Genomic DNA, 25,500 nt, shown 5'->3' on the forward strand with positions numbered 1-25,500 from the left:
TGTCAAGGTGTACAACATATTTAAATTTCATCGAAATCAGGGAGGAGGACCTCGTAAAAAAGTACCGAAATATAATCTTAACTGTATGCAAAGCTGGTTATTGCGTAAACCGCAATTATGCAGAAATAACAAAACGACGGTTGTACGGGGCAAAAATTTAGTAAAATTGAAACTTCTGTATAAGATAATTTTTACTTTGCATAAAAATCCGCAGTTTGGTTATCAGTTTACGGAACCCAAGTGAATGGAGTCGTCTTGCTTGTAGATTTTTCGCAATCGAATACTTGAGCAAGGTCGGAACTCCTTCTTCTTGAATTTGATGACAGATGACGTTCTGAACGCAGACGTTCTCTTCTTTACGACTTCTAATAATCTCCTAGGTTATGTATAAAACCGCACGAACTTTTTCCGGCACCTAATAGGATTCGGCCGCAGGAAGCGTGTTCCCCAACTAATGTGACACCGGCGAAGTCGGAGATTTCCGACGCGACGCGTCAGGCCGATGCAAATGGCGAGTTGCGATTCTGTAACGCGAGGCAAACATCACACGCCGGCTTCGGTATGCGACACGGACGATTAAAGCTTGTTCCAGCCAGTTGGTCCCAGCGATTTGTCATTAGTCGTCGCCATGGCCCGTACAACACGCGACATACGAAATACGCATTTAAGGAGAACGCTGAGTGTAGATTGTTCGGGCTTGACACGTTGCACCGATCCTCGAGGTTGCAACTTCCTACGAATAAACGAACCAACGAACCAACGAACGAACGAACGAACGAACGAGTAAACTGCAACTCGCTCGAGTAGGTTTATCCACGCGTCGTTACAAACAACTCCACGTGATGCATTCGGTATTTGCGTTCAGCGGGGTGGCTCCGCTATCCTGGACATTTCTTCGCTTTAATATCGCCGGTTCTGGCTGCCCGCGGAAATTACGATTCGCTCCAGGCTATGAGCTATTTACGAGTCCACGGGGGCGGGTCGAGGTAACGAGACGTCTGAATGCTGTCTGGTCTTCGAGGTTTGCGACCCTCTGCGGGACATAGTCCACACCGACGGACCTACGAGGTGTCCTCGACACAACTTATTCCTATTCCGTTTCGCTGTCAGAGCGAGCTGTTCAGTGGACGAACACCAAAGCCGCACGTTTGTTAAAATGACCGTTCACAAGTCATTGTTTAATCTCTTGAACGATATTATCGAAATCGAGAAGTTTTACTACTACCCCTGGCGAAAAATGTTCGTACACCGTTTAATAACTTTCTAAAACTGCACTAAACGACTCGAGTTTCTTTGGAGATGTTAGAGGGACTAGTTCACATTGCAAAAATTAAAATACTTTCCCTAAATTTTGCTGTTGCTTGAAATGATAGAAAAAATGAGAGATCTTCCTTTTAACTTTTTTATCTGCACCTGGAACGAAAATTAAATAACTATATACTATCAGGTATATATCTCTTTATATCTTATTTTATACAATGTAAATATGTATTTGCCATAGTTTGATTCTTCAAAATTTGTTCTTCTTCTGCCAAATAATTAACTGGACTTATCAATGTGGATTCTAAGAACATTAACTTTTCATCAAAATTTCTGTTTTGATGAACATAAAAAATAACATAATTATAAACGACGATTTTATTTGGAACCAATTTCGAGATGGGTCACTTCAGAACTTCTACTTCTACTCGTAACCAAAATTAATAAGTAATAAAAAGATCATGCCAAATCGTAGCCAGCATTTCCAATAAACTATATGCAAATTCACTTTTTACCGCGAAAGAGACTTTTTACCGCGTTCGATATGCAATAGTCCCACTCATTGTGCGTCGGAAGATGAATGCTTTTCGATGGTCGTAAATGATAGACAAATGTAGGGTCATTTTGACACATCATAAAGTTTGCGTTGGAAGCTGGTGTCTTATCGCTCGCGGGTTAAAATGACCCTGCATTCAAGGTAGGTGTGTTAATGCTAAAGTCAATGACGAGTTTAGCTCGAGTGCAACTGGAGTGCAAAAAGTTAAGCCCATTCAGTCCAGAATTCTCGGGACTCCGCGACAAAAACTGTAATTTACACGGGCACTGTGCAATTTTGCTGATTTTTACAAATATTGTTGAACAAAAACTGTACTCAACCAACCAATTTCGAAACTGCTCATACATAGATCGAAAATATGTGAAACTACATCTTGTAATATACAGGGTGTCCCACATGTAACACAATTCACGATTTTTCAAGTACTTGCCCTAATCTGACAAAAAGATGTTTAAAACAAAAGTTGTTCAGTTTTCAAGTGACAGTACAGTGCAACAAAAAGATTTCAAAAAATTGTTCGGCAATTGTCAAGGTCATCTTTATTTTCTTAAATAGCATATTATATTTTTGACTCGACAGTAATTGTAGCTCGTATCAAGACGACCAAGTATACCTTGACCTTCTTGTTACTTTCTTGATAACTTGTATGTATTATTAAGACTCGAAATTACATTTTTATTTTAACTATTAAGTGAAAAATATAAAGTGTCATTCTAAAAAAACAAACGCGACAATTATCGAATAAAGACAATTTTTTGTAATTTTCTTTGTCTCAAATACTTCAAAAATCGTGGAAAGTGTCACGTGGGCCACCCTATATAAAATATTTTACGTAATATGTGAAAACAGTAGTCGCAATATCTTTGGCGCATTACAGATTTGCGTTACAGGAACACGCGTTACGCAGGAGTCTACTCTATTTCGAATAACATGGTATCAATGATAAGGAGAAAGTTTCAATATTTACGTAATCTTCATCATTTTTGTGCAGGTGTTAAGTAATCTCAGTCATCAAGATCTTCGGGGCATGAGTGGATACGAAAAGTTTCATAATTCGTTCGGTTTTCAAAGTGAATTTTTCTTGTTGAGAAATGTGAATACTTTAATCGAAACATCCGAAGGATGTGGAAGCGTCTATAGACTTGTTTCATCGAACGACATGTGTAGACGGAAACAGGTTTCGATACCAATATGTTAATACTAGTTTATCCAACAGACTTCCAATGCTTCCTGATACAAATGTAGGTATGTAATCCAAAAGTGAACGATTGCACTAACATTAAACACGCAATGTAAGTGCGTAGCAGCAGATTTCGTATTACGAAATAGCGAGATCTACTGCGATAGCTTTATCGAGTATGTACCTACTCGTATCTATGAAGTATTGATTCTAGAAACGACCTCTATTTCAATGCAATCTACGCACCGTTCATAGTGTGCTATGCAAAATCTCCATTTCCTGATGTGTATAACATTTACTTTTAGCCAGACCATGGGCAAATTTTATTCATATTAAATAAGTATTTGAAATCATTTTCGTTTCGAACCGTTGTTTTCAATGCTGTTATTTGAAAATAGAAACGACATCGATCCGTTTGAAATAATAGCAATTCCTAGTAATGGATTATTACGTTATCTTTTATTTCAAATATGATAAAAGAAATAATCTTCGAAATAATAAACAACAATTCTAAACAAGATTTTAATTTAATTATATAAAATAATAAATAAAAAAAAAATAATTATGATGTAACGTCTTATTTGAAATATTATTCCAAATAATGTCGTTTCACACAAATATGCTCAGGTTTATTTTGAGCTTTGTAAATGTACCAAAAGTCCTATAAGTTTTTTTCGAATTTGCAATTGTAATTACCAATTATCTTATTCTAATGCACTCTGTTCTTTTAGGATTAAAGCGTGAAAACTATTCGAATATACATAATGATAATATATAAAATATACAATATTAATTAGCTTGAGTCGTTTCAATTGTTATCTTGTTAGAACGTCGTGTAACTTTTTATGGAATATTATCTTTCAAATTTTGTTGAGTTCAATTTCAGCAGCTCATATTTCACATTTTTCACAAAAATTACGGAACGATGATAATCGTTTAATTCTAAACATACATTGTAAACAATTCGGTTTCTCCGATTTCACTTGAGATATCAGTCAACGTTATAGCAGAGTACAAAGCGTAGAATGTATGTATGTGTATGCACTTCCTCGCGAGTGTAGATTTTCTATTTGAAAAGTGGGAACAGCAAATCGTTGGTTTAATCACGTACGGTTTCACTAACAGCATGTAACTTTAACAAACCAAGCGCACATTTAGTTAGCGCAGAAATAAGCTATAGTGTAAGACATTCCCGGTTCAAGTTCCACATTTCTGGGATACATCTTACTCGGATAGGCCCAACCACTGAGAGGATCTTGCAAATAATCAAGACGTGGACTCAAGCTGTTCACAACGATTTTATCAATGTTTCAAGACGTAAAGACCGTTTTATATAGATCGTTGAATTCATCTCCATGTCAGCTATAACGTCAAGACGTTGCTAGAATCGTTGTGAATTCATCGATTGGGACTATCGTATATATATCCTTCTATACGATGAGCTTAAAAGCATCGTATTATAGTGCTGTTTCGAAAGATACGCACGTATTTTTCTGGTCGGGTCTCTGCGACTCGAACGGTATTGGCGTAAGTTTTTGTGTACACCGTAGAATAGTTGAGAAGCGTAGATCGAAGGATTGTGAAAGCGAAGTGTAATTAGGGAAATGAGATATAGGTAGATCTAGCAATGCGAAGTGATCGATCCCTTTATAATGGAAACCGTTTGTGTAACAGTCAGGTTGGTCCTGAACTATGCATCTAACCACGAAATGGTTACATTCTACATTTCTTGAGTGCATCTTGCCCACGTATAACCACATGTAGCTACAAATAGCTTGCGGCACCGTGTAATGTAACCTCATGGAAAACTAAACGCCTACGACTCGATGCATGAGTAATGAGGGGCAGAAATAATAACCAGTAGAATACCATATTTTACCGTCTTGCTGCTTCCAGTAATGCCATAAGGGCACAGCGTACAAATTAATGTGCGTAATTCGTAATTATTGTTACCCTTTATAACGGCTCCAGAAATATTCACAGTTAACTGACTTTCGCGCTGTCTTCGCGCTGAACTTATCAAAATTTATTACATTTATATTATTCGACGAAAAATCATCATCATCATCATTCATTCCGAATGAACGAAAGTTACACTCGAAAATCGATGGAAAAACTATCCGATAACCGAAACGTAAGATGAAACCTGAATCGTACGCACGACATTCTTCGAGTGCTCATAAAGCATTCTCTACGTTATGGCTACCGCATCGTAACTCGCTCCACTTCCTAGGTATTGTTACTTTACCGAAGGATTCTTGAATCCCAACCTGTGTACAAAGCTGGCGCGGAAGGAACGTTCCAAGGAACTTCTTGTGTACCACTTCTACTACGGGCTATCCATAGTTATAGCGTGTGTACAGTATGCTTACTTCCAGAAGACCAGGATCACTGTTCTGCATCCACACACGAATCTTGGCGAGAATCGAGAATCTTTCCCAAATGTTTTCTTTATCGCGTACTAATCGACACTACCATATGAGCTTTTTTTGAAAGTGGTATAAGCCCACTTTTGGAAAGGAAAAAGTTAATGGTAATTTTAGTAAGATATTGATATGCTCTTTTTACATTTATAATCATACAATCAATGGAGTACGATTTCTTGATAAAGTAATCGAAGAAGTTTCAGCTATAAAATGTTATCGCGAAAATCTTGTATTTGAAAGTGGAATAAGTCCATTCCTAATAGCCATTTTGGAGTTATGGAAACAGCATTAAAGAAAAAAGATCATTTATATACTGCTCAAGACTATTATGATGTAATAAAGAATTACCTAAAAAAAGAACTTCATTTTGTATGAAATAAAACGAGATTTTGATGAACCGCAAACAATTGTTTACAAAACCAGTATGGAAGAAAACGCTTCATTTAAAGTTATTTTTTCTATTTGGAAGAAAGGAAGATCTAAACATATCAGCAAAATTACTATGTTGGAACTGTATGAAGCTTCAACACCTATAACATGAGAGAAATATGACGACACGATGAGTTTACTGCCTTACATATCCCCTATTTACCATGAACACTTTCTTATGCTAAGTGTAAAAGGGAAATAAGTTTAAAATATAAAAATGTTCTTTTATTTTTAGTTATCTTAACGAAATAATTTATTTCTTACACTTGTTTATTTATATTTTTCTTTTTAATATAACTGCAATTATTTCTTAATAAACTTGATCATGAACACCCTGTATAAAATTGCGAAGACACAGGAAGAATTTTATAGTATTGTTACATTGTTTTCAAATTATAAAGACTGTTCGAAAAAACGGTTTACTTTTATTTCATTTATATTTCTTACAATCGTCTTGGAAAATTTTTATCTTGCATAAAGATCTGCTGTCTAGCGATTATTAACCGCTACTGGACTAAATGAGTTATAGTTACGGAGAAATGAAATATAAATATTAATTTAAATCCAAACTGAACCATCGAGCCAGAAGTGTACACGAATATTAAATAAATACTCTTGAGATTTCGTGAGTTCGAAATTACAGTATTAACACGAACGAAAGTAAAATTCTTTCGGTAAAGGGCAGCGAAAGGCAAGCATACCTCGACGCGACCGCTCGAGGCAAGCAGAAATAAGCATCGAAGGCATTTGACCGTGAACAGGTGAGAGGGTTAAGCAGCTTCTATGTTACGCCCGCTTTGTCGAGATTTGTTGGTCGCCGCGTGTATCTACAATGTAGTTAATTAAATTATGTAGCCGCAGAACCTTTTACTGTCATCTTTCACTTAATATTCATGGTTCTCTTAAAAATGTTATTTCAGCACGGACCAACGTTTCATCTAATCTTTCTATTCAATTTATGCTCCGTGTAATACATTTATAGACGCATAAAGCACTCGTGCTGTTATACATGTAGTTTGCAGAGTTTTAAACAATATCGGAAACTAGATGCACGATTTTTTTAAATATTTTGCAGGATTTTTTACATTTCGAAAGTATTTAACGTTTATCTTCGCACACTTTTCAAAGCATCATTTCGCTTCAAAATACGATCGTACATAAAAGTTCAAATTGAACATTATCAATGAAACGTGAATCTTATACATTTATAGTAAATATCTACTGCAGACAAAGAATTACAAATTTTAATAATTCTAGCACGATTCAATCGCTGTGTTTTTATTTGTCATTGCTTCTAACAAATATAATTTTGCATTCAAGAAGTTCTTTTAAATCGATTTGCTACATTTACATGTCCAGTATCTGTAATTTCTGTTTATACGGTGTGTTCACGCTAAAACTAACCAGTGTTTTCCTTGCAAATAGTGAACATGTAAAAAAAATGAAACTCTGTAATTTTAAAAAGTGATGTCTGTAATTTTTTAATTTGTATTAATTTTTTAGAAATGTAGGTAACCTTCAATTTTTTAAATGGTACACTATGTATTATTATATAATACAAAAGCGTGTGCCAAAACGCTTTCATTCGTCGAATTCATTCAAGGTAATAGCTTCCAAGATCGTAAAAGGACAGAAATCGAGGCAATCGTGCACATCAAAATCATATCGAGCATTTACTATCTCGCTTCGATAAAGAAAACTTGTAAATACATTAGCAGGAAGTATTCAAAGTATTTCTCCCGTTTCTGACCTTGCGCGATCTTCAAGGTCATTACGTCGTATTCGAATAAATTCGTTTTGGCACACGATACAAATGCGGTACAAAAAATTACATTACATTCCACTTAAAAAATTAAAGGTCACCTCCATTACCAAAAAAAAATAATGCAGATGAAGTAGAATTACAGGCATCATTACATTGCATGCAAGGAGACATAGAACGGTATAACTTTGTCTTCTTTCACTCTTTTCATAATATCTATTACGTTGCAAAAATATACGATGGCTAGTGTTAGCGTGAACACGTTATACTAGAGGGCGTCTCAGTTACCCTGTTGCAAAGCGTATCTCCGTTATCGGTAATGATACGCGGAATGTTGAAGGAACGAATTGTTTGGTTCAAAGCAACACATGTGGTGAAAAAAATAGTTATATTATTGGTCATTGATTTCGTCTTGATCTTAGCTATCATGATATGATAACAGAAATAAATATTTAAACCTATTTAAAAAAAACATCGATGACCTTGAAATCTTGAGAAATATGACCTTTAGAAAAAACGATTTCCACCACATGTGTTCCTTTGAATCAAACGATTTGTTCCTTAAGCATTCCTGCGTATCATTGCCGATAATGGAGATATCGCTTTGTAAGAGAGTTACCGAGACACCCTGTATACGTAGTCATAAATCAAACTATCGATAAATGACTGTCCTTGTTATCGTAATCTGATTCAGAAAGAAAGATGCTATCACGTCAAATGTAATATGTCGATTTTCGAAACCCACGGTCTACCAAAGTTTTAACAATATTCTACGAAATATTAAAAATGTTTAAACATATATTTGTTGTAAACTCCGATTAGTGGATCAAAAACATGATCGATACAAGCATACACAATCTTTGAAGAAAAATTGTTCGACAATTGTAGTCAATGCGCAACATTTAGTTTCTGACATTATTTCATATCCCACAGTTCTTAAAATCTCTTTATATTTGTATGTCACTGCACCGCATCATTTGAAAATTCTCGTCACCGTGTAGCACGCGTTTCATGATTTAACAACAGATTCTGTTACACGCGCAAGTCACCGTCGTCGAGTATGCGAAAAAAATACATGAAGAAGACATAACACGGAGCTGCGCATGCTCGTACGACACCGGCTTCCGGAACTATCTCAAAATTAACTGTAACTTTACAGCTGATCGTAAAGTGTCGGTAATTTATTTGACGCAATTAAAATCAAGCTGAAGTTTAAAACAGTTTTAAGCACGCTAAGAAATGTTCGAAACGCACAGTCGGGACCGAGGCGCGAGTGACGTTAAACCTTATAAGAGAATCCGAACCGAGGATGTGAAATATTAACATATAAAAATACGTTCTGCCGTCAACCATAAACGAAGATTATTCCACGTTTCGTGCCTTCATACTGCGAAGAAACTAATAAGATGCTTAAATCATTCTGGCCGGTTTCGTCGAAAATGCCGGAATTAGTTGGAACTCCATTGGTATATGTGGAATTTAGAAATGCGCAAGATGTGTGTGTGTGTTTACACGAGAAGTCCATATTTATAGAACAGATATAAAAAGAATGAAGGTCACCTTCCTTTGTCGAAAAATATTAAAAACATAAAAAACTAAGATACACTGTCGTATTGCCAGTAAAATATAGTATAACTTCCTCCTCTTCCGTATTTTTTTTAATGTTTTCCGTTTACAAAGAAAACACTGGTACAAGTTATCGCGAATACCCTATATAGGAATACTATATCGATAATAAATATTAGGTGTACAAGTTGATTTCAATGTTTTATCTTCCAGTGATCGTAAAGGCTATTTGCAATTGGAATCCCGTAACGAGTGTTCCGAGATATTGTAGTGCACATCTCGAGCTTACCAAAGCACTACAAGGCTGTCTGAATCGGCTAACATAACCCAGAGAAACACTTGTTTAAATAATGCATCGTAGGAAGGAGCATGTACGTCGTTGTGGGTTCTTCGCAATTCAAATGGAAAAAAACGCAGCCGGAGCTGGAGATACGATTTGTAGTGCTCTCGGTGATAATGCTGTATCTCATCCCACCTACAAATATTGTTATAAGAGGTTTGTAGTAGGAGATTTTGATCTTCAAGATAAAGAACGACCTGGCCAACCGCAAAGATTCAGAACGTTGAAATTGCAGTCTCGTTTGGCCAAAAACTCGGTTCACACCGAAAAGAAAATTGCATCGCAAGCTAGAAGAAAGTAAAAAGGCAAGCCATTTCTCAGCGTTCGCGAAAACTAGGGAAAATTCGAAAGGAAACTAACGAAAATTACGAAATTAACGAAATTAATCAGAATGAAGCATCATAGTTTCTTCGAGTCATAGAAAATATGGGAAATTACTTTACCAACTAATTCTTTCGTATACAAATTTAATTACACTCCGAACGACCCAACAGTTTCCCTTGGACTTTCGACGATTTTCTTCGTTGGTTCGAAAAACTGTATCTCACCGTGTAACATAATTCAGCCTGAAACACTGCGTTGGAATGTCAGACAAGTCTGGCGTTATGTATTAGACATCCTGGTATGTATAGACGCGAGGTACAAATGATTCTTCGCGACGAGCGATAAGATCGAACTCACGTTAAATTAAACACCGTAGGCACGTTTCTCTCGGACTTTACTCGGCTGTGGCGATTCCAATGCGACCAGAGAAAAAGTAGGTAGCTGAACGATGTCGGCTCGCCAAGTGGATTTGCTGATCTCGTTTCCAGCTGTTGGTATTCCAGAATTTACGAAGCAACGCGACGTAACGAGACCGGTTGACGAGGGCAAGAAGTTAACTGGCAGTGCGATCTTAACGACGGCCAGTTTATTAAAACTCGGAAATACACACCGTCGGCAATTAACGTCGCGCGTACATAGCACCTTTCACGATCGGCTTGTCAGGAGACCGCCGATTACGTGTTCGGCTCTGCGCGTACCAGCGTCTAAGCAGGTCCTTTTTTCGCCCGGGAAATGCAAGCGACGCAATCTGCTGCGGCCAACGAAGCAGGCTAACTGTAAGGATAATGTTACCGCTTAAAAGTTAGCGAATTTCATTCGCCTCGCGCTGAAGAAAAATAACGATCAGCTAGATTTCCGATTTCAAGGGTCGAATGTCGTTTCCTAGGCTTCTTTCGAAAGCCTGAAGCATGAATAGTCGATTTCTGCACCGACAGCACATTTTCATGTTACGGGGTTTGATCAAAACGTCCCTGGAATTACTTCAATTTACTTCAAGAGATATTACAGAGTTAAGAGAAATTTTACTCGAATTTCGGATAAGAAATAAGTATCAACGAATAAAATTGTATTCGACATTGTCAAGTAAATATCCAGTGGAATACAAAATCTAAATAACAATTGATCCGAATCAAATTTTATTCGAAGAAAAATTCATCCGAATAAGATGTTATTTGTTATTCGAATAATAGTTTATTTGTACGGAAATTAATTTAAAAAATAATCTCAACTTGAATAAGACTTAGTTGGAAAGTTTGTTAGTTGTGAGTATACGTAGATCATTTACATAGATCATTGATGCGTAACTAAATCATTTTTCTTTAGGTGCAAAGGAAGCCATTGCAAATCGATTTGAGAATCGATTTTTTTGCAACAATCGCCCATCCTTACATGGCAGTGTACGATGATGCTGAATGCTAATTGTACGCGAACCATTTCCCAATTGTTTTATAAAAACTTTGATCAATTTATTGATTATCGTGGACCACAATTGATCGATTTGAACGATAGCGAAATCACAAATCTGGCAAAAACACTGATTTTTGTGGCCCGAAAGTGGCTGGGAAGTAGCCCGTGTGTGCGTTGACTGTAAGATGATTGAGAATTCACCTATTGTTTTCATGTTCGATAAAGGTAATAAAGTCGTTAGGCCTAAATTGATGAAATATTAAAATTGAGGCTGCGCGTGCATAATTCATGTGCTTCTGTTGGCTTGTACACATTATTATGCGTGGCGTTATATAGACACTTGTTGCAAGTCAAGCAGTTTCCGTTTCCACGTGCAACATAAAATTAGGTGCCAATTATGCAACAAGAAATTATCGCGTACATCCCGCATCATTAATATCATTTACCGCCAGACACTGTTAACAACTACCGTTATCAATCTAGCAATAATACCGTTCAACCGTGTCAGATCACATTACGACAGTGTCCGGAAACCATTTTCGATAAAGAAATAACTACCGGATTGTTCATTAAAAAAAAATGTTTATCTGCTATAAGAGGAAATTGCGTTACAATAGGAAGCGCATGCTCGCCTCGCTAAAATAACGTTATCTTGATGATCCGATAATCCTATACGAGGGATAGTATTGGAAATTTTCCAAAACATTCTTGGTATTGGTTTCAATGGAATTAGAAACTCGCGCGTACATAGCTTGTCTTGATTTAGTCATCAGTGGGAGATACACACAGGTTTTACACTTAAAATTAATCTTTTTGCGGATCATATCTAACCTTCTGCAAATTAACTTGATTTATTAGTAATTATTTGTAATAGAATTCGTATCAATGATTAATTATTTGTAACGAAATTCGTATTATTTTATAAATTTATAAAATATATGTATATATACATATTCGAATAAACAAATTTAATAAGGGACAATCAATTAGGTTAATTTGATTTGCAGAATGGTGAATATGATCTATGCAAAGATAACTTGATGTGCAAAAAAGAGAATATGCTTATGAGAAACAAGAAATGTTATATCGTTCATCGACAAGTGCGTTGTTTACTAACCAAATTTATAGTTAAGTTCTGGACTTATTTCGCTTGTCTTTTTAGTATTTTGACATGTGTAAATTACATTTCTTCCACCAATGTCCGTACACTGTTTACGAGAGAACATCGTCTCTAAATTTCAACCAGACGTCTTGAACTTTTTGATAAATTAAAAGGCTCAGTTTATCATATGGTATGTAGAAAACAAATTTCGGAGAAATTGCAACTGATCAGAATTACGGTGAAAGTATGAAACATAGCATTTTACAGTTATTTCATTTGATTGTGTGTTAAAGAATCAAAACTTACGTTTTCTCAACACGCGATTTTTTTGGTAAAGTCCTTGGATCGACTTCAATAGTAATCCAAAAGTCATGAAAAGCTGCAACGTTAATCGATTTCTATGAAATTTTCAAAATTCATATAATTGACGCGAATCTAGGCAACATATTTCATCTTGGTGTGACGTATGGTAAACTGATCTCTCTAATTTCTCAGAAAATTCGAGTTGTCTAATACAATTGATGCAACGAATTTCAAAATAGTGCAAATTATATCAGTTATTACTAAACTATGAATTTTTGTGCAAAACAAAAAATTGATTGCATTAATTGCATGATAATGAAGTTGTGTAGACCGTAGTTTACTCTCTTTCTTCGTGATTTTAGTGGATTATAACTAATAAAACAGTATTTTCTAATTCTTTAAATACAGTGAATTCTCTCCAATTGTCCCTCAGCAATTATAAAAACGAGTCGTGAGGCTCGAATAATCGTATCTCCTCTTCCCAAATTGTCTATTTTTGTTTACAAGCTGAGGAACAATTGGAAAGAATAGTAATCTGTATTTTTGGTATTATGCATTTGATTCACTCGTTTGTGCCACGAACGCATAAAATTCGCAATCTAGTTATTACTGTGTAATAGACACAACTGTTTTCTGCTTACTCAGATTTGTCTGACACGATTGACAACAATGTAAAGCAATATAAAAATGTCATCTCTGATATACGTTACAGATAATATTCACAGATAAATTCAACATAGCTGATAATAAAATAAAGATGATTAACAAATAAGATCTTGGAACATCGGTCGATGGACTTTTGTTATTTTTGAACACACAGTTTCGATTATAAACACTCCATTCTCTTTTGAAGAGTGTACGAATATTAATGGAAGTCGCTGTGTGCATATGTATACATACGTATACACGACTACATTATACGAGACTTCGTCCAGGAAATAGGTAGAAACAAAAGTTCGGAGACTCGCTTCGGTGGCACAGAGCTTTGACTCGTTTTCATTTAAAACTACTCGGTGAATCACGTTTCAGAATCAATAGTCAGGTAGGCGCCAATTCACACGACACGCGAATCTTTTGTTACTAGAAAAGAGCATTATTCTCTCGAGTTCCAGTCGATATTTTCATAATTGCGGAGATGTTATCGCAGATTTCTATTAATTTACATAGATTTAATAAACAATGTTCGAACCACAAGCACGAATTTGTTAACATAATTTCACTCGTAGCAAAATCCTAAAACAATGAATACTATTTATCCTGAGAACCACGCTTGACCTCCTTAAAAAACATTCTAATATCTCGCTTAGAATTTTTTTTTTTTAAATACGAATCAACGGAGCATCTAATTTATAATAAATACACTATAATAAAAAGTACATTGCACAAGCAAGACCGTAAGATTGTTTTCACGGTGTTATTCAAATAAATTAGGTACTAAATAGTTCTTTAGGCTAATTGCGATGAATATTTTTTTGAAAAACGTGCCGATCTTATTCGTACAGTGGCAATGAAATTAAGAAAAAATTGTTAACATGACTGAGATTATACTGAACAAAATTTACAAATATTAGGGATTTATTTAAATTTCTTTTTAATATTGTTTAGTTTCTAATAATTCATTCCAACTGTAGTACCATAATTTTAGATAGAAAAAAAGGCGAGAGAAAATATCATATCATAGTAATTATCATAAATATAAATATCATAATTGTTTTTTTCTTAACAGTTGGGAGATATTTATATAGTGTTTAAATATTTAAATCTTCGGCGTGCGTCGCCCGTCAGATTCGTATTTGGAGATGACAGAAAATGTTTCCGGACGAGATTTATTTTTTTCACTTAAGAAACTAAATCATCCTTCTGATGATTTTATTATTTTGTGTTTCATACAATCATTTTCTTCATAAATGCTTAAAGACACACAGTTTAATCATAAACGATACCACAATGAACATTGACATTTCAATTTATTATTTACCAATGATTATTCTGTCAGTGAGTTTTTTCTAACAACGTGTCATCGTTAGATTGCTGATCATCATGCAAAATAAAAATTTGCCAAGATGATTGCAAGAACCAGAAATGAAATAAAAATAAGCTGTTTCTTCATATAATTTAGATAAGTTTAAAATATTGCAACAACATTATTAAATTCTTTTCATGTCTTCACAATCTTATATTACACATTTTTTCATAAATGCATAAAATCCAGAGTCTAGTTATCGTAAATACGTTTTAAGAACAAAATATTTTCGTCATCTTATTTAGAACGGAATTGTAGAAATATAAAAAGCATTTTAGTTATTATCTAATATACTAGTTCGTCTGTGTGTAATGTAAAAAAATTCAAATCACTTAGTCCAGTTTTTAAAAAGTTATTGCGTTTTAAAAGGTGTACGAACACCATTGTATATCCACCAGAAGGCGTTACTAAGTAAATCCTGTGAGAAACGTGTTCAATCGTCAGAAACGAAAATGCCGACAAGAGCGAGTTTAAACGATAATGTCTCTGTGTCAAGGGTTAAAAACTTTCATACTTTCTACTGAAATTCCAGCACGGAACTGTGTTCGTGGTCTTAGCGTAATTACATGCGTTTCGCTTCGTTTCGTCTTTACATGGAGAAGCAGAACGTTTTCTACGAAGTAACTCGAAGCGCGAAGATATTGCCCAGCGAGTGCTCATGATTTTATCTTCTCTTTTTACCCCTGGCTTTTAAAGATGCTCCTTTGAGGGGAACAGTTTTACAAACAGCGGCCGCACGCTTCTCATTTTTGCTCTAGCTGGTTTCAGGATTGATAGGGACCGATTAAAAGAAGGGATGGCCGCGGGGAGAGCCGAAGGGAATTTACACTCGCTCGCGCGTATTACGTACACGCGTATCTGGTACGTGCGCTCTCGTGCTACGCCTTGCCGGAGAATCCGTACTCTCGGTGATTTCAACTACGCCACCTGCACGAGCGAGCATCCGAATACGTGGGGATATTCCGACCATCCGCGCGGCTTCCGTTCGACCAATACTTTCTTCTCGTACCGAACAGCATTTGAATAAGACGATATTGTGAAATTAAAGACAGAAAAATATGTACACAGTGCGTTTCGTAATTTTTAGTTGTTTTCGACGTTCGAATAGGAATACAAAGAAATTAATGGTAGGGGCTGAAATAATATGGGAAACAATGAATTTTAGAATTAGCCCTTTGACTCTGGCGTACTGTCGGATAGATTGATACAAACGAAGCAAAATAGACAAATCAATCGCTGTGACTTGCTGTCGCATATCGTTATAAAAATAATCATAGAGAAAGGAAATTTGTTGAAACAATATTTCGATAAATATTTATATATATAGATAAACAGATATAGAAATAGATACTTCATGTTATATCGTACACATAACAAAATATTCTATCAATAACAAGCTTAATGTTACAGTAATCTAGAGTTAACATCGCTTACACTCGAAAAGATTGATAATAAAATTTCAAAATGCGAAACGAGTGATAATACTTCCTTGATCAATATTTCTCATTAATTAATTAAAAAATGTCCGAACACAGGATGAAAGGAAAAGTTACATAGTCGGATAATCTTATATTGAAATCGGATAGTATGTGCGTTAAAATATGAAGTATTTAGATAGGAATCGTTAGATCGTGGTTGCAGCGGAAGGTTGCGTAACATTTCAGATTATGTGTACGCGGAACAATCAAACGCCTAATTTATATACGTGTCTTGTAAAAGGAACGTGCCCAGTACCATTGACTCGGTTCAATGAGATCGGTAATTACACATAACGAACGATCCTAAGTGTAGATTTAACAGCATTCCTCGGGAGTCTTTGATCTAACCTGAACGTTTTTGCGCGTCAGTTAACCCGAACACAGTTAATTCGTGGAATTCGACGCTAGTCGGATATAATAGAACTTAGCATACTGCGGAACATATTTACCACGATTTGTGTTCCCCAGAAGTCGAAGCATATCTCGGACAGCAAATACATGGGAGAAGTGGCAAATCATGCTGGAACTGTATCTCGGTTTTGCTTTCACAAATGTAAGTATTTAAAATCGAAACGTGCATACGTCATCAACCGTAACGATGAATTTTATTGCAATTTTTTATTAACTTGAAATCGACAATTGAAGCACAAAAATGTTTGAAATTCAAAACTTTTCAAAGATAAATTTCCTCGAAAGCTGAAGATAACACAGATAAAAACGACTCTCAGATTCACGTTTGGCGTACCAAAATCTATAAGAAACGTGTAGTTTCTATTCAAACGCATAATTTGTTTCGGATAGCGTAGTCGCTGTTAGTAAGTGATGGCACGAACTAACGTTAACGGCCGCTGCTACACATGTGTATCATGCGCAGTGTATTCAGGAAATGTCACTACGCAAGAAGTGGTTTAAATTTTCTTCACAGACTCGGATGAAAAAAAATTGAGAAACGTAATCTAAAAATTTTTTTTTCATTCCAATCAACTGCAATTGTTTCAAACATTTTTCGTATTCTAGTAAACTGATCAATAGATTGAACTGATCAGTTACTAGATACGTCTAGTAAACAACTGAAAAAAATACGAGTCCTTCGGTGCAATTTTTAACAAATTATTGTGTTTTAAAGATTGTCCAAATGTTATCGTTGCTCACTGCATGCATTTCTGTAGAAAAGCTGACTCATTGAATGCAACGATAATCAAATCGAACGGAATGTTTTTTGTCTTACCTCGTGTCCGCCACCGATAGATTCTTTCCCATTAACGCATTGCACTTGTAACCAGGAACATCGTCGACAGAATATTAATCCTATGACTGTCCTACTATTTTGACAGGAAGCATTGCCATCCCTGCAGCGACGTTTCACGCGGATCGAGTAAATTCCAAGCAGATAGCACATTAACAATCGTACGTCAAGCAAATGTTGAACCGAGGAGAAGGATAATTGGCCATTCAGGAGCTCTTTCGCGCAAAGTAGTCCGAGCAGTGCTCGAACAATGAGGACTAAACGATACTCCAGGAGTACGAGTCGCTACCGATGCCCCATTCAGGCATAGTTTTCTCGTTATCCAAACAAGGAAACAGCACGAGCGCGTTCACTGTGTACCAAACGATTTCTATCGTCCCGACTAGGCAGCAATTCCAAGCAAGCCGATGTTGTATAGAGTACGCCGACCTCCTGCAAGATTCGAAATCGATTCTTCGCTCCGTTTTTGATTGTTAGAAACTTCGTGGCGCCACGCAGTGATGCGAGCAATGAAAAGAAAAAAATATCTTTTCTTTTTTATAACGTAATAGTAATCTAGAGTCTTCATTCATACGTAAACGATTTAAAACAAAAAAGTAATCCTCAACATCCAAGAAACACGTTAGTATAGATAACAATCTACTTGCCTTTGCTTCCTCAAACATTTACCTGTTATATCGCAGTGTTTCTAACATAGAGTTATTCAAAGTACGCGGCAATAAATATAAATATGAATGGATTATTCAATTGAAGGTACTAAACACTTGTTGTTTTGATTGTAAAAAAATCTATATATATATATCTAAGTTACATATCTCGAAGTTATCTATTCAGGATCTACAATCTTCTATCCTAGTAATTCTTAATAAAAAATGTTTCGAATAAAAATTAGTCGGCTTTTAAACAATTACAATACTAAATTTTGATAAAAGATCTTTTTATTCAACAAAAAACAAAACAAAATCATGACAATTTTTTTGATATAACTGTATATTATTTCTATACAGGTCGATTCATCTTTGTATTCCCTTTTAGAAATTATTAACGTACTTGGGTCATGTCGAAGACATTGTACGGTAAACTAGTCCATCTAACATTTAAAAGAAATACAAAGTCGTTTACATCAGTTTTAAAAAATCTATACCGTTTTAAAAGCTGCGTGCTCGCTTCAGCTCCTTGCTATATATTGGTATTGTCTAAATTGGATTGTGGTCGAGCATAAGATGGAGAGATCGTGTTAGGTATGCGGTTGGAAGGATTCTGTTGGAATGTTTGATGGGAAATACCTTGTTGAGTGTGCGCCCGGAAGGATTCTGATTTTCTTCTAGATCCATGTAATAAGGAAACCTCGGTAAATGAGGAATTTGCTGGTTTGGTGGTGGGACCATTCCGGCCTTGGCGAGAAGTGTTTTAGAAAGAAGTGTTTTAAGAAACTAAACATCAGACTGCGAACTATTTTTAAGTTAAGATGTACGAGATGCAGACGCAGACGTAATCTTACCAATAGTTCCGTACGAAATGTGCTTTTTATACGTAGCAGGTGTTCCTAGATATTTCTAGATAGATACAAACATGGTACGATGTTATGATGAGGACGTTAAATATAGAAATAATACCCACAATAAAAATAATGACAAATAATAATAATAAGACTAATAAAACTGATAACAACCAAGTTAATGATGGACGTGTACAAAAATAAGTTATACACTTTATGCAGTAATTGTAAATGTAAACTTATGTAAAGATCATGCGGTGTATCCGCGTGTATCAGTAATTAGTGTTGAATAAGTTTATAAAATTTATTTTTTCAGTATGCATACAAATTACTGAGATTCAGATAAGAAAGTTAACTGACATGAGTTTTTTTATTTTTGTTATCATTCCAAGTAATAGCAAATTTAAAAAAAAGAAGTGTTTTAGTCATTGCCCTACCGTCATCTAACAAATATTCAAGTCATTTAGTCCAGTTTTAAATAGGTTATACCGTTTCTCAAACGGTCTTAAGTGTATGACCGCTACTGCAAATGCATCGTAAGCAAATCGCACAGTCCGACGCTAATAGAAAATATTATCTGCGCGCGGAAGTTACGCGCGGGCACCAATTTTTGTGAAAATCGAATCATTTTTTCGAGAACCTATTCGCCATTTTGTTTTTAAAATTTTCAGATTCAGATTCGTAATCGGCGACCATGAAAACCTTTACATACAAATTTTCAATTCATCGTCACAATTTAAGTCACTGTTTTCTATTTTGATCATGATTTCGGGCTTTTATACCACTGTGCGCCGCGTTTACGTCTGACGCTTGTAGCAAATTCTACCTAGTGGATACAGGTGCGAAGACGCGCGTCGAACCGCATTGAACGATGGATTTTCACCGCTTGACTTTCCACCAGCGGGGCCAGTGGTCCTCGTGTCACGAGAAAGTTGACCTCTCGTCGCGAGCCATCTGATCGGAATTCTACGTTCCGTCGCGTCGCGTCGCATCGCGTCCGGAGCACTATCAAGGCCAGGGTCGTAGGCACTCTGTGCCGTCGCAAGGTGAACCAGACGCTGACCGGAGAAACGAGAGTTCCTCAGGCAATTAGCAAGCACAGATACAATAGCGAAGAAAATTCGTGTGCCTAAAAGGTGGTAGGCGTGAAACCGTATACCAAATAAAGATAAACGTTCCTGCTGCTCTCGCTCACTTCGCTGCTCTCGTGAAAAGTAGAAAGGCGCGGCGTGTAACGAGCGTTTCTGCGTATACTATCACAGTCCCGAGAGCGATGGAAATTTGCGAGCTAAAATACTCTCTGCCGGCTAAAAGTAACAAATAGTTCGCAGCATTAATGGAAATGAAATATGCTTGAGAAGTCAAGAGAACGAACGCGACCAGAAAGATTCGCGACAGTTTACGAAGGCTGACTGTGGAAGATGTAACAGTTTCCATAATTGATTCTCAAGATTTTACAATCTTCCAACATCCGAATTCTTTGTCGTTCAAATACATAGAATCCACATTGCATCGAAAGCACGTTCATAGTCTCCGTTTGAACGGAATGATAGGCTTTCTTACTAGAAACCCCTATTCAGCGTTTATCAGTACAGTAAATTCTCTCCAATTGCCCCTCAGTTTGTAAACAAAAATGGACAATTTCAGAAGAAGAGATACAATTATTCGAGCCTCGCGGCTCGTTTTTATAGTTGTTGGCAATCGGCATATCTTGACGTATCTCCTGTTCTCAAATTGTCCATTTTTGTTTACAAGCTGAGAGACAACTAGAGAGAATTTACTGTAAATGTACGTTTAATAACATATTAATCGATCATATATAGACGTAAAAACGTCCTAAAATATTGAATACTACGAATATAAATACTTTTCTCCAAGATCTCGTTTGGTCAAATACTTTTTCCCCAGCATCGTTTTCTTCGTTCACTGTATTTTTCAAGAAAAGAAACTAAAATATGAATTCCGTATCGCATATTTTTTCAATATATGCCTAATTTAAACTTGTTAATATTTTTATATTTATGTCGTAGTATTTGAGGTGCAAATAAACTCGTTTCTTTAAATTAATTTATTACCATTGCTTCAGCCCAAATATTTATTGCCATGGATAGTTTTTATTACTATGTTCTAATCCTCGTTTGTTATTATTGTTAGTATGTTATGCTTGTTCTGGGATTCTACGTTGATATGCGATAAAGTTATTAGAATAAAGTTCATATTATTACTATACATACAATTGCACTTATTATTAATAAAACAGCCCCATGATCCGTCTACTTTTTAGAAGTTTGTTATGGTATTTGACAGACAGTTTTTTCATCCGATTGTTTATAATCGATGTGCTTCTGCTAAGTTGCAAAAATCCTGGCGCCATGGAAAGCGCGACTAATTCATTAAGAGCAATCATTCTTGTGGAAGCAGAGTATACTTCTTCTTCGCCTGTTTTTGCCCCTAGTGATTATCACCTACACTAGGAAATAAAAAGACCGCGAGGAAATAAAAAAGCGCAATGAATCAGCACATAAACAGTGTTTTTAAAATATTTAATAGAGATATGCGCACTGAAAAATCTGTATTCCTGCTAATGTAGATTACGTTGAAAAACGCAATATTAATTTTGATATCGTAATTTTGTCGTATCGTAACAATAATGAATTAAGATGAATTATTTACTCTTACAGAATCTATTTTATTTTTTTCACTTGTTAATAACGTCTAATTTTCACAGAGAAATTAATTTGAAAGTACATTAAATAAGAGCACGCATGATCCAATGTCGGTCGCTTACATACCTGTAAAACAATCGGCCGTCCAAGGGTTAAAATTATAAGTATAACGATATGTATTTCCTCTTCTTCACCAAAGCTTCTCAAGGACAAATACCACTTTCCTCTTTGCATTAACTTCTTCTTATATAATCCCGTTATAGAGGAACTACGAATAATTTGTAATTTTCTTAAACAATATTGCGGATGAGTTCAGAAATTAACGATAAGTAATATCGACCAAATATATATTTAAATACTAAATAAACCATCTGGTTTAAGGTATTAATAAATAAATAAATACAATGCGACATTCCGTACGCGACAATCTAGTCCTAGTGAATGAAAGTGAATGCTTGATGCCTTAAGAAAAAACAATACTACGAAGTAGAGTCGGGGTACAGTATTCTCTCCATGGATCAATTTCGGTTCTGCCGAGTGACAAAAAATTACGGTAGATTTCGATATGAACACTTGACTCGTCGCTGGCTCGATCGGCGAATGCGTCGCTTCGTTGGTTTCAAGGGAGACTCCACCAGTGGCAGCAACACCATTTTGACAGTTACGGTAAAGATCTTTTTAACAGTTACGGAGAGAATACCGTATAAATGAAACTCCACCTCAATGAGAATTCCATATTTTGTCACCAACGGTTCAACACACAATCCTAATGTGCACAAAATTAGATAAGACATGCTATAAATAAAAATATTTCCGAAGAACTTAACGAAACCTACAAATCGAAACAAATCGGAGGAAACCTCTTGAAATTGATTAAATCTATAAAGACGTGGGTTGAAATCTGAACATTAATATAGTTGTCACTAATAGTCAGGCTGTCGATGTGACACTAAGAAATAAAAGAGCAAGAAAAATATCGCGGTGCAGTAGATGCTTGATTATCCGAACCTAATCCTAACCCGAACACATTTTACATGTAAATACATCGATCTAAGACGCGTTCAGAACATATCTTACAACCTAGTAAATGTTTTATCCAACACTGTAACTACGTAACTGTTCTTTTATCGGCACACTTATGTTTCTTGGCTTCTACTGTATTTACGATCAATGATTTTATTTCATTCACGATCGAGCAGTTAAACAAACGGTTTTCGCGTTGACCATCCGACATATTGACCTAACCTAGGGGTTGGCGTATTGGGGTAAATTACCTCGAGTGAATTAAAATTCAAAATTTCAAAGATAAGGGGAACTTGATAGCGTACAAGAAATTATATAAAAAGCATTTCCTGTGAGAGGAGAAATTTTTCTTCCGGTAACGATGCATCTGACCAATGTAATAGACGTATTTAGAAGACGACACGCCATGTTGAACACCAAACAATCCAAAGACTTTCAAAACGGCATATGAAGTGGCAGTCATAAAGTTGCTACCTTTTGCAACAACCTACCTAATGAACATAAAAACAGACAGAGAAATCGATTAGACTCGGAAGACAGTATCCAAATCCAAATTGCTCTGATATCAAAATACCTTACTTTCGATGTACTGTGTCAAGAATGAAACATCGTTTCTACAAAACATGAAGTGAAAAAGTTTTCAATGAAATCCTTTCGTTTCATAATGGGGATATTAACACAATACCGTCTGGCCTGTTCGTGGGAAAGCTTTTGCTTGTAGCCGGCATATTTTAAAGTATTTTATACACTAATTATTTTACAATTAAATTATACTAAATTACTTTGCTATTTTATTATTTTATTATCTTCTACTTTACCAGGCATATACGACGTAATGTTTGCACTTTCCTTTATACCGCATTACATAATAAACAACGCTATTCGATGTGTAAAATATTTTTATATCATCACAATTTATTGTGTCGCGTTTACTTTATACTTCTCAACGTCGGCGTAAATAAATATATTTTAGGGTAATAAGTAAGCCACGATCAAACCGATCCATCTTTCGTTTCTTCGAAAATGATTAAGTGCTCTTTGCCGTAACTGCACGGTGAATACCACCACCTATTTGTAGTTGCACCCGGTCGTTGCTTCCGAAGTATAATTCCCTAGTTCCATTAGGGTCGAGCCTAATTCCGAGACGGTCGCTGATCGGTCGGAAAAAACTGCTTTCCATCGATCACACGAGGCTACGATCGGAAAGCCTATTAATCTCAACGAAAGTAATCGATCGATTCGGCACTTCGAGCCGTGGCTTGTTTTGCTTCTAGCGGCAGTCACGAAGAAATATTCGAACAGCTACGAAAGACGGCAGCCAATGTATTTCGTATCTTGTCATCTTCGAGGAAACCGACCCTTTGAGTTCGTGGTAGCTGACCGTAGGGAACCCGGTGCCCAGTGGAAACCTTCTATCAAGGCCGCGGCCGAGGCAGTTCTTTTATTTTCTGGGCATTTGACGAGAGCGACATGCCAGACATTCCTCGCTGGAATAGCCGTGTAACTATGCCCTCGGCACGGACTACGTGCGTGTTCGACCATACACGCGTGCGAGCGTGTGCACGTTTACCCGTATGCGCTCGTACCTATACTGGGTGAGCTATAGAAACTGAGCACACCGATTTTCTGGCGGATGCAACAGTTCCGTGAACATTTCGTGACCCGAGTCGGTAACCGTGCGATCGATGATACAATGAATTTCATTGCCGTTGATTTTTCAAGCTCCGGACGCGTTGTAAACAGGCACATTATTAAACAGGCTGCGGAGTTTGATGCTGAACCGAAATGATCCGCATTCATTGCTAGGATACAGCCGAGGCATCGATATTCGATCATCTAATCGTTTGAATGAGTTGCAAACGATATGACTATATTCCAAAATTCTTTCGATATATTGTATTTGGTTTACTCGTTTTTGGCATAAAACCCGTGAAATCTGCAGTCTAATAGTAAATTAAAGTAATTAGGACTGTATACAATAAGGATCGACAAAACCTTGATGTTCGTGCAAAATAAAGTCCACAGTCTAGTTTAAAATTTTATTTCGTGGATTATCAATTATTTGCAGGTTACTCTAATAAGAACGACGAGCCGCCAAATTATTTCATTTTAATGATCTAAATTTAATTATTAATTTTATAATAAGGTATCCAATCGTAAACTTCGTCAAAATAAATATATTAAATATTAAAAATTTATGTATTATATATTTAATTTAATTTTATATAATATAATTACTTTCAATAAATTATATTATTTAAGTACCTAAAGATCATATTAATTAATTCATAATAATAGTCGAACCGCTAATGTTGGCACTAAATTTACCACTACTTAGTTTAAATATCTAAATCAAACTTTCATTTAAGATTAGAATATAATTAGACGATAAATCATATCAACTGTTTCCAGTTTATCGAGACTTCTAAGCTATTTAAAGTCCGTATAACGAATATATTTGTAATGATTATATAATATTTAAATATTATGTTTATAACGAATAAATATATTGTCTAAGTAAAACGAAACGTTCTTACGTTTTTCTAATGTCTTCGCAGTTTATTATTTCTCCTAGTTATTTTTACAAATAAATACATAAAATCCGTAATCTAGTAATGAGTCATTGTATACTTTACGATAAACTAAGAGCAAGTATTGCAAGCTTAGAACTTTACGCGATGGTACTAATCCCGAAATTCTTTGGCTATTTAGTGTTCAAATTTTCATACGCTGCCAGTTTTCAATGATCTTATCGATAAATCGTGCTCAAGACCTGAAAAATTTACCGCAACGGGCCGCATACATTTGTATCATACTTTCTTCGAAAACCATTATATGTACATACGGTTCTGTATCCGCAGCTCCGAGAAGAGCTATTATCAAGTAATAAAATTCACCTTTTATGGACAAT

The 25,500-nt window shown here is 35.8% G+C and overlaps 1 protein-coding gene and 1 long non-coding RNA gene across 7 annotated transcripts in view; one reads left to right on the forward strand and one right to left on the reverse strand.

Moving 5' to 3' along the window:
• The window catches only part of LOC117225184 (uncharacterized), an 82,709-nt gene that overhangs the window by 35,311 nt on the left and 21,898 nt on the right, over positions 1-25,500 (reverse strand). The window contains exon 1 of one of the 2 annotated variants that reach the window (XM_076527241.1): positions 10,201-10,346. The exons of the other annotated variant lie outside the window; for it this stretch is intronic. The gene's annotated coding sequence lies outside the window, so the exon portion shown is untranslated. Of the gene's footprint in view, positions 1-10,200; positions 10,347-25,500 lie in introns of those variants that run through there. 2 annotated transcript variants of the gene reach the window in all.
• LOC117225186 (uncharacterized) lies at positions 8,778-13,849 on the forward strand. Of its 5 annotated transcripts, none has more exons than XR_013035034.1 (4): positions 8,778-9,675; positions 9,755-10,141; positions 10,220-10,619; positions 10,710-13,849. It is a non-coding gene; the product is annotated as an uncharacterized LOC117225186 (long non-coding RNA). The 5 variants fall into 5 exon arrangements; XR_013035036.1 differs by having other exon boundaries at positions 10,220-10,276; positions 10,347-13,849; XR_013035033.1 differs by having other exon boundaries at positions 8,778-9,168; positions 9,393-9,675; positions 10,220-13,849.

This window comes from Megalopta genalis, chromosome 17 (genome assembly GCF_051020955.1).
Source record: "Megalopta genalis isolate 19385.01 chromosome 17, iyMegGena1_principal, whole genome shotgun sequence".
Lineage (NCBI taxonomy): Eukaryota > Metazoa > Arthropoda > Insecta > Hymenoptera > Halictidae > Megalopta > Megalopta genalis.